The sequence below is a fragment of the Felis catus genome, chromosome B3 (assembly GCF_018350175.1).
Source record: "Felis catus isolate Fca126 chromosome B3, F.catus_Fca126_mat1.0, whole genome shotgun sequence".
In the NCBI taxonomy this organism is placed as follows: Eukaryota; Metazoa; Chordata; class Mammalia; order Carnivora; family Felidae; genus Felis; species Felis catus.
Genome location: NC_058373.1, coordinates 4,221,994 through 4,233,714, shown reverse-complemented (window position 1 = coordinate 4,233,714; position 11,721 = coordinate 4,221,994). Strand labels below are relative to the sequence as shown.

General features: G+C 40.9%; 1 long non-coding RNA gene across 2 annotated transcripts in view; it reads right to left on the bottom strand.

The window, feature by feature from the left end:
* The window catches only part of LOC123385790, a 32,104-nt gene that overhangs the window by 6,621 nt on the left and 13,762 nt on the right, over nt 1-11,721 (bottom strand). For both annotated transcript variants that reach the window (XR_006598800.1, XR_006598801.1), the window contains exon 3: nt 7,018-7,180. This is a non-coding gene — a long non-coding RNA (uncharacterized LOC123385790). The remainder of the gene's footprint in view (nt 1-7,017; nt 7,181-11,721) is intronic.

Below are 11,721 nucleotides of genomic sequence, written 5' to 3'. Positions count from 1 at the left end.
TGCTGACAACTTGGAGCCTGCTTCAGATTCTGTATCTCCCTCTTTCTCTGCTCCTCTCCTGCTCACTTCTGTCTCTCTCAAAAATAAACACTTAAAAAGAAAAGCATTAAAATTAAAAAAAATAGCTTGAACTTGACCTTGTATTTGTATAGTTTTGGTTCAACCTTCGTCATGGTAGTTTAAGTTTCCCTATTGTTATTAAAGTGAATTTCTTAGTCCTGCCACTTGGTCTTCCAGAACATGGCCCTTTTGGGATTTCAGTGGACAGTCCAAGCTCTTCTGAGTTTATGAAAATCAAACTACAAATTCTGTCTCTCTTGTGGCAGGCAGCAGTTGAAATATCTGCCTTTTGCTTCCTGCCTTTGAGCTGTTGCTTTCCACTGGACAAGGAATTGAGGGATTTCATATGCAGATTTAGGGGATTTCTTCTCTTCAGCTTCCTCCTCTCTGGGTTTTCTCCCTCAATATCCGGCTGCTCTGGCAGCATTGAACTTTATCCACCAATATCTTTTCTTAAAAAACTATAGTTGCCATATGTACTTTACATTCCCAGGACTTATTATTTTATAACTGGGAGTTTGTACCTTTTGACTACCTTCACCCATCCCCCCACCCCTCCCCTACCAAGTCCACTTCTATCTTAAGCCAAGAAGTCTGTGGCTTTCTGCATGAGTTCTAGCCATCCCACACCTTGCGGACTGGGGAGTGTCCTAAGGAGAAAGCTTTGGAAAGACGGATCTCATCCAGTGCAGTTCACTTCTTTCAAGGATCAAATGTCTGGGTTCTACTGATTCTTAGTTACTCTCCAATTACTCCAAGCCATTTAAACATTTTATTTTTTTTTAATTAACATTCAGTAAAATTCACTATTTTTGTTGTGCATTTTTATGAATTTTAACACATGTATAGATTAATCACAGTCAAGATGAAGAACGGTTTCATCATCCCCCCAAACTAACCCTTTTTAACATGGTTCACTTGGGACAACTAATGAACCAAAACTCACACATTATTATTAACTAAGCTCCATACTTCATTCAGATTTCCTTAGATTTTTGCGAAGGTCCTTTTTGTTTCAGGATCCCTTCCCAGACATCATATAACATTTAGGCATCCTATCTTTTTGGGCTCCTCTTTCTTATCACGATGGCTTTATTTTTTTAATTTTTTATTAATGTTTACTTATTTTTGAGAGAGAGAGAGACAGAGAGAGAGACAGAGTGTGAGTAGGGGAGGGGCAAAGAGGGAGACACAGAATCCGAAGCAGGTTCCAGGCTCTGAGCTGTCAGCACAGAGCCCAACGCAGGGCTCGAACCCACGAACCGTGAGATCATGACCTGAGCCAAGGTCAGACGCTTAACTGGTTGAACGACCCAGGTGCCCCTATCACAATGGCTTTAAATTGCATTTCCTTAATATGTTGAACATATTTCCTGTGCTCACTTTTCATCTATATAATCTCTTTGGTGAAGTTCACCATTTTAAAGTGTACAATTTAGTGGGTTTTAGATTGTTCGTAAATATGAGCAACGATCACCACTAACTAACTGCAGAACATTTTCATCATCCTCAAAAATCACCCCATATTGGGGGGCCTGGGTGGCTCAGTCAGTTAAGCGTCTGACTTTGGCTCAGGTTATGACCTCTTGGTCCATGGGTTTGAGCCCCGCATCGGACTCTGTACTGACAGCTCAGAGCCTGGAGCCTGCTTTGAATTCTGTGTCTCCCTCTCTCTGCCCCTCCCCTACTCGCACTCTCTCTCTCAAAAATCAAAATAAACATTAAAAAAAACTTAACAAAAAATCACCTCATATCCATGAAACAGTCACTCCTGATTCCCCTCCCCTCTCAGCTCCCCAGTAACCACTAATCTGCCTTTATGGATTTGCTTATTCTGGACATTTCATATGAATGGAATTATATAATCTGTGACCTTTTGTGTCTGGCTTCTTTCACTTAGCATGTTTTCAAGATTTCATCCATGTGTAGCATTTGTTTTTATGAACATCCTTTGTTTTTATGGTCAAATAATATTGCATTGTATGACTATACCATATTTTGTTTATCCATGTATCAGTTGACGGGCATTTGGGTTGTTCCCACTGTTGGAGTATTATGAGTAATTCTGTTATGAATATTCATGTACCGGTTTTTGTTGGAGCATATGTTTTTAGTTCTCTTGGATCTATATCTAGGAGTAGATTGCTGCGTCATATGATAATTCTACGTTTTGAGGAACCATCCAACTATTTTCCAAAGCAAATGCACCATCTTACATTCCTATCAGCAATGTTCCAGTTTCTCCACATTCTCACTAACACTTGTATTGTCTTTTTTCATTACAGCAATCCTAGTAGGAGTGAAGTGGTATCTAACTGTGGTTTTGATGTGCATTTCTCTAATGACAAATGATGTTGAGCATCTTCTCATGTACTTCCTGGCCATTTGTAGATCTTTGTTGGAGAAGGTCTATTCAATACCTTTCGCCATTTTTAATTAGGCTGTTTTAATTTTTAGGTTGTAAGAATTCCTTATATATCATGGATACTAGACCTTTATCCAATTGTAGTCTGTAAATATTTTCTCCCACTCTGTGTATTGTCTTTTCACTCTCTTGATATACATATTGACACATAAAAGTTTTTTTACTTTGGTATAGTTCAATTGATCTATTTTTTATTTTGTTGCTTGTGCTTTTGATGTCATAGCTAAGAAACGATTGCATTATACAAAGTCACAAAGATTTACATCTATGTTTTAAGAGTTTTCTAACTTAAGCTCTTACAGTTAGGCCTTGTATCCACTGAGTTAATTTTTGTATATGGTATAAGGCAGGGATCTAATTCATTCTCTTGCATGTGGATTTTCAGTTTTTTGAGCACCATTTGTGGAAATCATCTTTTCCCCATTGTGTGATCTTGGGACTTCTGTTGAAAATCCATAGGCCATAGTTGATGAGTTTACTTCTGGAATCTCGATTCTATTCCACTGATCTACATGTTTATCCTTATGCTAATAGCACACTATCTGGATTATTGTAGATTTGTAGTAGGCTTGAAATAGGGAAATGTGAGTTCTCCATCTTTGATCTTTTTAAAGACTGTTTTGGCTATTTAAGGTCCCTTGCAATTCCATATGAATTTTAAAATCTGCTTGTCCTTTTTTTTTTAAGTTTACTTATTTTGAGACAGAGAGAGAATCGCAAGCAGGCTTTGCACTGTCAGCATGGAGCCTGATGTGGGGCTTAAACTCATGAACGTGTTGAGATCATAACCCAAGCTGATATCAAGAGTCAGACGCTCAACTGGCCTGGCCACCCGTGCACCCCTGCTTGTCCATTTCTTTAAAAAAAAAAAAAAAGGCATCTGGGATTTTGCTTGGGATTGTGTTGAACTTTTAGATCAATTTGGGGAGTAGTGCCATCTTATTATTGTCTTCCAATCCATGAAAATGGGATGTCTTTCTATTTATTTAGGTCTTCCTTAATTTCTTTCAACAATATTTTGTGGTTTTCAGTGTATAAGTCCTGTACTTCTCTGTAAAAAGATAATCCCTAAGAATTCTTTTTGATACTACTGTAAATGAAACTGTTTTCTAAATTTCATTTTCAAATTTTTCACTGTTAGTGTACAGAAATACAAATGATTTTTGTACATTAATCTTATATCCTGAAACCTTGCTGAATTTGGTTATTAGCTATTAGGTGTGTGGGTGTGTGTGTGTCTTTAGAATTTCCTATATATAAATCAGGTCACTTTTTTTTTTAAAGTAGGCTTCACACCCAGCATGGAGCTCAATGCGGGGCTTGAACTCACAGCACTGAGATCAAGACCTGAACTGAGATCAACAGGCAGACGCTTAACCGACTGAGCCACCCAGGCGCCCCATGTCATCTTTAAATAGAGGCAGTTTTGTTTTTTCCTTTCTAATCTAGATGCCTTTTTCTTTCATAATTGCCCTGCCTGGAATCTCCAGTACAATGCTGAATAAGGATGGCAAGAACAAACGTGCCTGTTTTATTCACAATCTTAAGAGGAAAGCTTTTAGTCCTTCATCATTAAGTAGGATGTTAGCTGTGGATAGGGTTTTTGTATGCGTGTGTGGTAAAACATACATAACATAGGATTTATCATTTTAACTATTTTTTTAAATGTTTATTTATTTTGAGAAAGAGAGAGAGAGAGAAAGAATCTCAAGCAGACTCTATGCTGTCTGAGCCCATCGTAGGGCTTGAGCTCATGAACTCTGAAATCATGACCTGAGCCAAAAAAAAAAAAAAAAAGTCAGATGCTTAACCAATTGAGCCACCCAGGCACCACACCATTTTAACCATTTTTAAGTGTGTAAGTTCAGTGGCATGAAGTACATTCATACTGTCATGCAACCATCATCACCATCCATCTCCAGAACATTTTCATCATCCCAACGTGAAACAACCAACAATCTCTGTCATAGTCCCCACCTCACTTCATGAGGCCATTTTAACAATATAAAAAGCAAAGGCAATCCAATAACAATAATAACAACAATAAACCTTATAGGCCAATCTTTCTTATGAACATAGATGCAGAAACTGTCTTCTAAAATATTATTAGCAATAATGTATTAAAATCATGATCAATTTGGGTTTATTCTGAAAAGTCAGGCATGGACTAAAATAGAAAAGCTATTAGAATAAATCACTGCAGATTATGAAAAGCCATATAGTAAATCTCATTACATAAAAACATTGACTAAAGGTTAACATCTATGATAACAGCTTTTAAGCAAGCTGGAAATGGAAAAGAACTTACCTAGTAAAGGTTATCGTGGCAAATACATTTAATAGCAAAGTGTCAGAGCTTCTCATGGGCTGAATTGTGTCCCACAAAAATTAATACGCTGAAGTTCAAACCAATATCTCAGAACGTGACCTTATTTGGAAATGGGGTCATTACAGATGTAATTAGTTAATAGGAGGCCATTAGGGTGAGTCCTAATCCCATAGAACTGGTGTCCTCACAAAGAGGAAATGTGGACACAGAGGCAGACAACCACACAGTGAGAACGTCACATGAACATGAAGGCAGAAGTCAGGGTGATGTGTCTACAGCCTAGTAACACCAAAGGTTGCCAATAAACCACCAGAGGCTACAGGAGAGGCATGGAACAGATTGCCCCTCACAGTCTCAGAAGGAACCAGTCCTGCTGACCCCCGGCTCTTGGACTTCCAGCCTCCAGAAATGCGAGATGATAAATTCCTATTATTTAAGCCACCCAATTTGTGGTACCTCGTTACAGCAGCGAATTAATATAGCTTCCTTTCAAAATCAGAACAAGACAAGGATGCCTGCTATCACTGCTTCTAGTCAACAATGTACTGAAGATGTTAGTGTAAGGGAGGAAAAAATTCTCTTCTACCCTCTTAGGGTCACTGGCTGGACCGAAAAATTAAAACTAATATAAAACAGATTAGCGGGAGAAAAGCATACAAACGTTATTACATTTTTACATGTACAAGGGGGCCTTCACAAAAGAATGGAGACCTGAAAAAGTGACCAGGGAGGGAAGCTTTAAGTCTTTTAGACAAAGAAATACTAAATTTGTCACGAATTGACAAGACAAAGGGATTTGGGCTAAGTGTTAGTAAACGGTAAATGTGAGATAACAGAAAGGACATATATTGGTCCCTGTCCCTCATTCCTGACACAGCACTCCTAAAATCCTTTTGTGGATTCCTATGTGGTGAGAGAACTACAAGTATTTTGTTTTGATATTTGGCCTTTGACTCCAGTTCCTAAATCCCTTGGATCCCTTCACAAGTGATAGCAATGTCTTTTGTTCTAATGAGGTGAATCTTGGTGGCCTTCTGGAGGGGGGCTGGTCACCCCAAAAGACCAGGCTATGGTTAGAAGCTTGGACATTTCAGCCCCATCTCTCATTCTCCACAGAGAGGAAAGGGCTTGAAAATGGAGTTAATTATATATATAACTTATTTTTATTTAAAATATTTATATTTAGGGGCGCCTGGGTGGCGCAGTCGGTTAAGCGTCCGACTTCAGCCAGGTCACGATCTCGCGGTCCATGAGTTCGAGCCCCGCGTCGGTCTCTGGGCTGATGGATCAGAGCCTGGAGCCTGTTTCCGATTCTGTGTCTCCCTCTCTCTCTGCCCCTCCCTCGTTCATGCTCTGTCTCTGTCCCAAAAATAAATAAAAAAACGTTGAAAAAAAATTTTTAAATATTTATATTTATATTTAGGGGTGCCTGGGTGGTTCAGCAGGTTAAGTATCTGACTCTTGATTTAGGCTCAGGTCATGATCTCACAGTTCGTGGGATCAAGCACAGAGCCTACTTGGGATTCTCTCTCCCTCCCTCTGCCCCTCCCCTCCCTGTTCTCTCTCCCTCTCCCTCTCAAAATAAATAAACTTAAAAATATATTTATACTTAACATAATTTATATATTATATATTTTTGTATATTAAAGTATATATTCTCTATATGCCTATAATCATTTATAACAAATCATTATTACTCTTATGTAAGTCATCATACTAGATATATTAAATCCTAGGTGTCAGACATATTAACTTAGCGTTTGTAACTACCCAACAGGTAGACGGGAAGAAGCCTTATATACCACGGAGAGAATGTGATCTATCTCGTAGTCCCCTAAGGAGCTACTGGAATAGGAATTTTGTAATTAAATAAGTTCTAGAGAATTACTAGTGGCCAGTGTGAAAGATAATGGAAACTGGGAAAGCAGGCTTTTGGGGATGGCTGGATGAAGGCAAATGGATTAAGAGATCAATGTGTTAACTAAGGCCGTGCCAGGCACAATAAAAAGAGACATAAAGGAGAGATTGAGGTGACTGACACTTGAGAATCCTTGTAATTGGGTTGTGCCCGGACATCCTTTCAAATCTCCCTTCCTAATCAAAGTCGGTTAAGGGTTAAAGTTTCTTCTACTCCAGTTCTTGATTCATGTCCAAGGGTAAATACCACCTTATACTCTTTCAAAGTGCTAGAACATTAACTTACTTGATCCTCTCAAAGAGTAAGTACAGGCAAGCATTTTAGAATGACTTTAAAGGGTCTCTTTCAAGGTTCGAAGGGCACAGCCAGGACCAAACCCCAAATGTTCCGATGGTTGAACCTCATGGGTAACAATGCAGAGCAACTACAGTCCATTTGGTTGATCGGGCTGTTGAGAGAGCACAACATACACCTTCATGAGGTTTCGGTCCTGGCTTGTTACAGATAAAGCTTCATTTCTAGCTTTCATTTCATCTCTATCCAGAATCATTCCAAGAGAAGACATTTAGAGGCCTTCAAATCAGGAAGATCATCACCAGTATCTTCCTCAATAGTCAGGTGGGACTTCTTTTTTTAATTTGAGAGAGAGGATGAACAGGGGAGAGGCACAGAGGGAGAGAGAGAGAATTCTAAGGAGGCTCCATGCCCAGTGTGGAGTTTGACTCGGGGCTCAATTCCACAACCCTGGGACCATGAGCTGAGTTGAAATCAAGAGCGGACGCTCAACTGACTCACCAGGCACCCTGGTGGGACTTCACAGCATCCAAACAAACCTGCGGAGTTTGTTCTCACCAAGTGACCCTTCTCATAGCCTCTCAAGCACAGAGGATTTGTCTATCCCCTTATCTTGATTGAGTTACTCTCCTCACCCCACCGTTGGTTCCTGCCTCCAGTGGAATGCCAGGAACCCCCCACTGCCCAGCCAAGGAACAAGCTAAAGCAACTAAAAACCACCTTTCCTCTACAACAGTGTTATATCACAAACAACTGCCGTCACTTGGTCTTTTCAAAAGAGAATGAGCTTTTATCTGTATGTAACTCACCGTGAATGTATGTGTATCTGAATAGACTGATTCATCTGTGTTGAACTTGGGGAAACCTTCAGGGTGCTTCTGTGGAATTCCTGCATTTGCTTTTGTGCCTCTGAGGTCTCAGGAGGACAGAGAACTCTTTACCATCCTGGATCTTCTCTGCACACATATGAGAACATCTGAATGCTAAAATTCTGAATGTTTGGGTTTTGAGTGAAACGAGGGATCCTGGAGTCTGAGAGGTAGGTTTTACATTTGTTTAATAAGTTTATCTCCTCTTCTTAAAGCCCATTAACTATTTGTTATCGACCTGGCTTTACTGGCCAGTCTACCGGAGGGAGGAACAAAGGGAGGGGATTGTCCACTGCAACCCCCAGAGGACACCGTCAGCATGACGGGCCGCTGTAAGACTGTGACCACCTTTTCACTGGAGACATTCTCCAGAGGCAACAGCTGGGACTTACCTGAGTATGCACAGGTTACACTCTGGGCGATTCAAAGCCTTATACAAATGTGCCAGCCTTTCAGGCTCCAAGGTACTCTGGGCCACCTTTGTATTTGTGAGATTTTTGTTTGTGGTTAAGAACAGAGGCAAACTTGTCACAATCAGAAGTGCAAAACGTCCCTCAAACATTCAGTGAAGACACACAGGTAAGCAATGACCCAAAATAAAGTCTTGAAAGTAATCAGAAAAACCGTATGTGAACCCAAAATGGAGTACCCTGTGAAAATCTTAAAAAAGACAAACCTAGAATAAATAAAGCTTATAGTACACATACACTATTTGCACCTAAGAAACAGTTTAAGGGGTGCCTGGGTGGCTCAGTGGGTTGAGCGTCCGACTTCAGCTCAGGTCATGATCTCATGGTTGGTGGGTTCAAGCCCCACGTCGGGCTCTGTGCTGACGGCTCAGGGCCTGGAGCCTGCTTCGGATTCTGTGTCTCCCTCTCTCTCTGCCTCTCCCCTGCTCATGCTCTCTCTCCCTCTCTCTTGAAAATAAACATTAAAAAAATAGTTTAAGCAGAAAATTTCCCTCTAATCCTATTTGACACACAACTCACAACTCCACCTCTGTTTTGTGAAAACTGTCAGACTCCAACAAAACATGGACAGAGGAGCAAAGGGCCAAGAGCGACTAAGGGACTCTTGAGAATAAGGTTGGACGACTTATCCCACTGGATACCAAGTCCAAAGCCATAGTAATGAAGACAGTATGGTACTGGTGCAAGATTAAACAAAATGACGGACAGAACAGATTGGGGGTCCCAGAAACGTTGCAGAACCGATTATTTTAAAATTTTATCTGAGCTAGGGTGGCTCGGTCGGTTAAGCATCTGACTTTAGCTCAGGGCATGACTTGCGGTTTGTGAGTTTGAGACCCTGTGGGGCTCTCTGCTGACTGCGCAGAGCCTGCTTCAGATCCTCTGTGCCCCCTTCTTCCTGTCCCTCCCCTGCTCTCTCTCAAAAGCAAATACACATTAAAAAAATTATCACTTGGGAGCGAAGAGGAGATAATTTGTCCATTTCGTTATCACAGAAACAAGTTAACTAAAACAATGAAAAAATATTAAGAGAAAACATTTGCCTCCCACCACTATTTATACTCCAGGTTCATGAAGGGGTGGGTATCACTAACTGGTAGCTGAAGTCACAGATAGGACTTTCTAGATGTTTCTGCTCAGTTAAGGAGGTGACACCACAGGATACAATGATCCATACCTTATTCCAAACAGAAATCAAGAAGAACCCTGTTTCAGTTTTGTAGTGACATATGAACAGCTTGGCTCTTTCTAAAAAAAGGTCAGGTTTTGTTTCAGAAAAAAATACACACGTAGCTGCCATGCTCTTCCATTTCTTCAAGGAGATCTAGGTTCCCATTTGGTGCTATTTTCCTTGTGCCTGAATGACTTCGATATTTGTCGTAGGGAGGGTATGCTGCTATGTCTTTAGTATGTCTGAGTAAGTCTTGGGGCACCTGGGTGGCTCAGTTGGTTAAGTGTCTGACTCTTGATTTCAGTTCAGGTCATAATCCCAGGATTGTGAGATCGAGCCTCGTGTCTGGCTGTGCACCGGCAGCATGGAGCCTGCTTAAGACTCTCTCTGTCCCTCTCTTCTGCTCACATGTGCCCTCTAAAATTAAAAAAAAAAAAAAAAAAAAATTTAAAGTCTTCATTTCACCTGTTTTTGAAATAAGGTATAGAATTGGTATAGAAGTCTAACTTGGCTATTTTCTTTTGTTCTTCTATATGTAGGATCTGCCCCTATCCACACCCCTTGACCCCGACAGCTTTCAGATTTTTTTCACTGGTTTTAAAAATTTTGATTATGATGTGGTTGGTATATATTTTTGTGTATTTCTTGTTCTTGGGTGCTCACTGAGCTTCAATCTATAGGTTTATAATATTCATCCATTTGGGAAAACTGTGGTCATTATTTCTTCAAATATATCCTCCCCTCTTTCTTATCTCTTTTAGGAATTCAAATTACAAGTATATTAGGCCATTCAAAGTTATCTGATAGCTGATACTGTTCAGCCTGTTAATCATTGATAAGATGCTAGACATTGTGAATTTTATTTTTACTTTAGAGAGAGAGCATGTGCAAGTGGGGGAGGGGCAGAGTTAGAAAGAATCTTAAGCAGGCTCCACACTCAGCATGGAGCTCAATGGGGGCTTGATCCCATGACCCTTGGATGACGACCTGAGGCAAAAGCAAGAGCTGGATGCTCAACAGACTGAATCACCCAAATGACTCTACACCCAATGTGGGGCTTGAACTCACAACCCTGAGATCAAGAGTCACGTGCTCTTCTGACCGAGCCAGCCGGGCCAGACATTGTGAATTTTACATTAACTGCTGGATATTTTTGTTCCTACAAAATTTTTAGAGCTTTGAAGCAGTTTTAAGATGTAGTTATTTGGAAACTGATCCTTTTCTGATCTTATTTTTAAGATTTGTTGGGTGGGACTAGAACTGTATTTAGCCTAAGGATAATTATTCTCCACTAATGAAGCAGGACCTTTAAAAAAATGCTTATTTATTTAGAGAGAGAGAGACAGTGCTAGCTTCGGCAGCACATATACTAAAATTGGAACGATACAGAGAAGATAAGAGAGAGAGAGAGAGAGAGAGAGAGAGAGAGAGAGAGAGACAAAGAATCCCAAGCAGGCTCCATGCTGTCAGCACAGAGCCTGACACAGGGCTTGATCTCATGAACTGTGAGATCATGACCTGAGCCAAAATCAAGGGTTGGATGCTTAACCGACCGAGGCACCCAGGTGCCCCAAAGCGAGACTTTCAGTACTCTCCCCAATGCCTAATGGGTTTTTCCAGTCTTGGTGGTGGGAACAGGTGCTATTTTGGGCCCTGTAGCACTGATGTCAAACCCTCTCAGGTTGTTCTTTTTCTGGCATCAGGTTTCCTCACACACGAGCTGATCAGTACTGTGAACACTCAGTATGAACCGTCTGCCGATCTCTACATTTAACTACCCAGTCCTCTCCTCCATGGCTCGCGGTCCCGTAAAATCTGGCTGCCTTGGTCTCCTGAGACTCTCAGCACCGTGTCTTCAACTCAGTGAGTCCACTGAGGCTCCCCCACCCCCACCCCAAACTATTTTACACTGCTTTTCTCATTTCAATACTTCAGTTTGATATGACAGTAGATGGACCTCTTGACTTTTTAAAATATTTATTTAGAGAGACAGGGCGGGCGGAAGGGGTAGAGAGGGGGGAGAGAAAAGAGAAAGGGAGAGAGAGAATCCCAAGCAGGCTCCATGCTGTCAGTGCAGAGCCTGTTGTGGGGCTTGATCTCATGAACCATGAGATCATGACCTGTGGCAAAATCAAGAGCCTGACGCTTAACCTAATGAGCCACCCAGGTGCCCTGGATCTGTCAA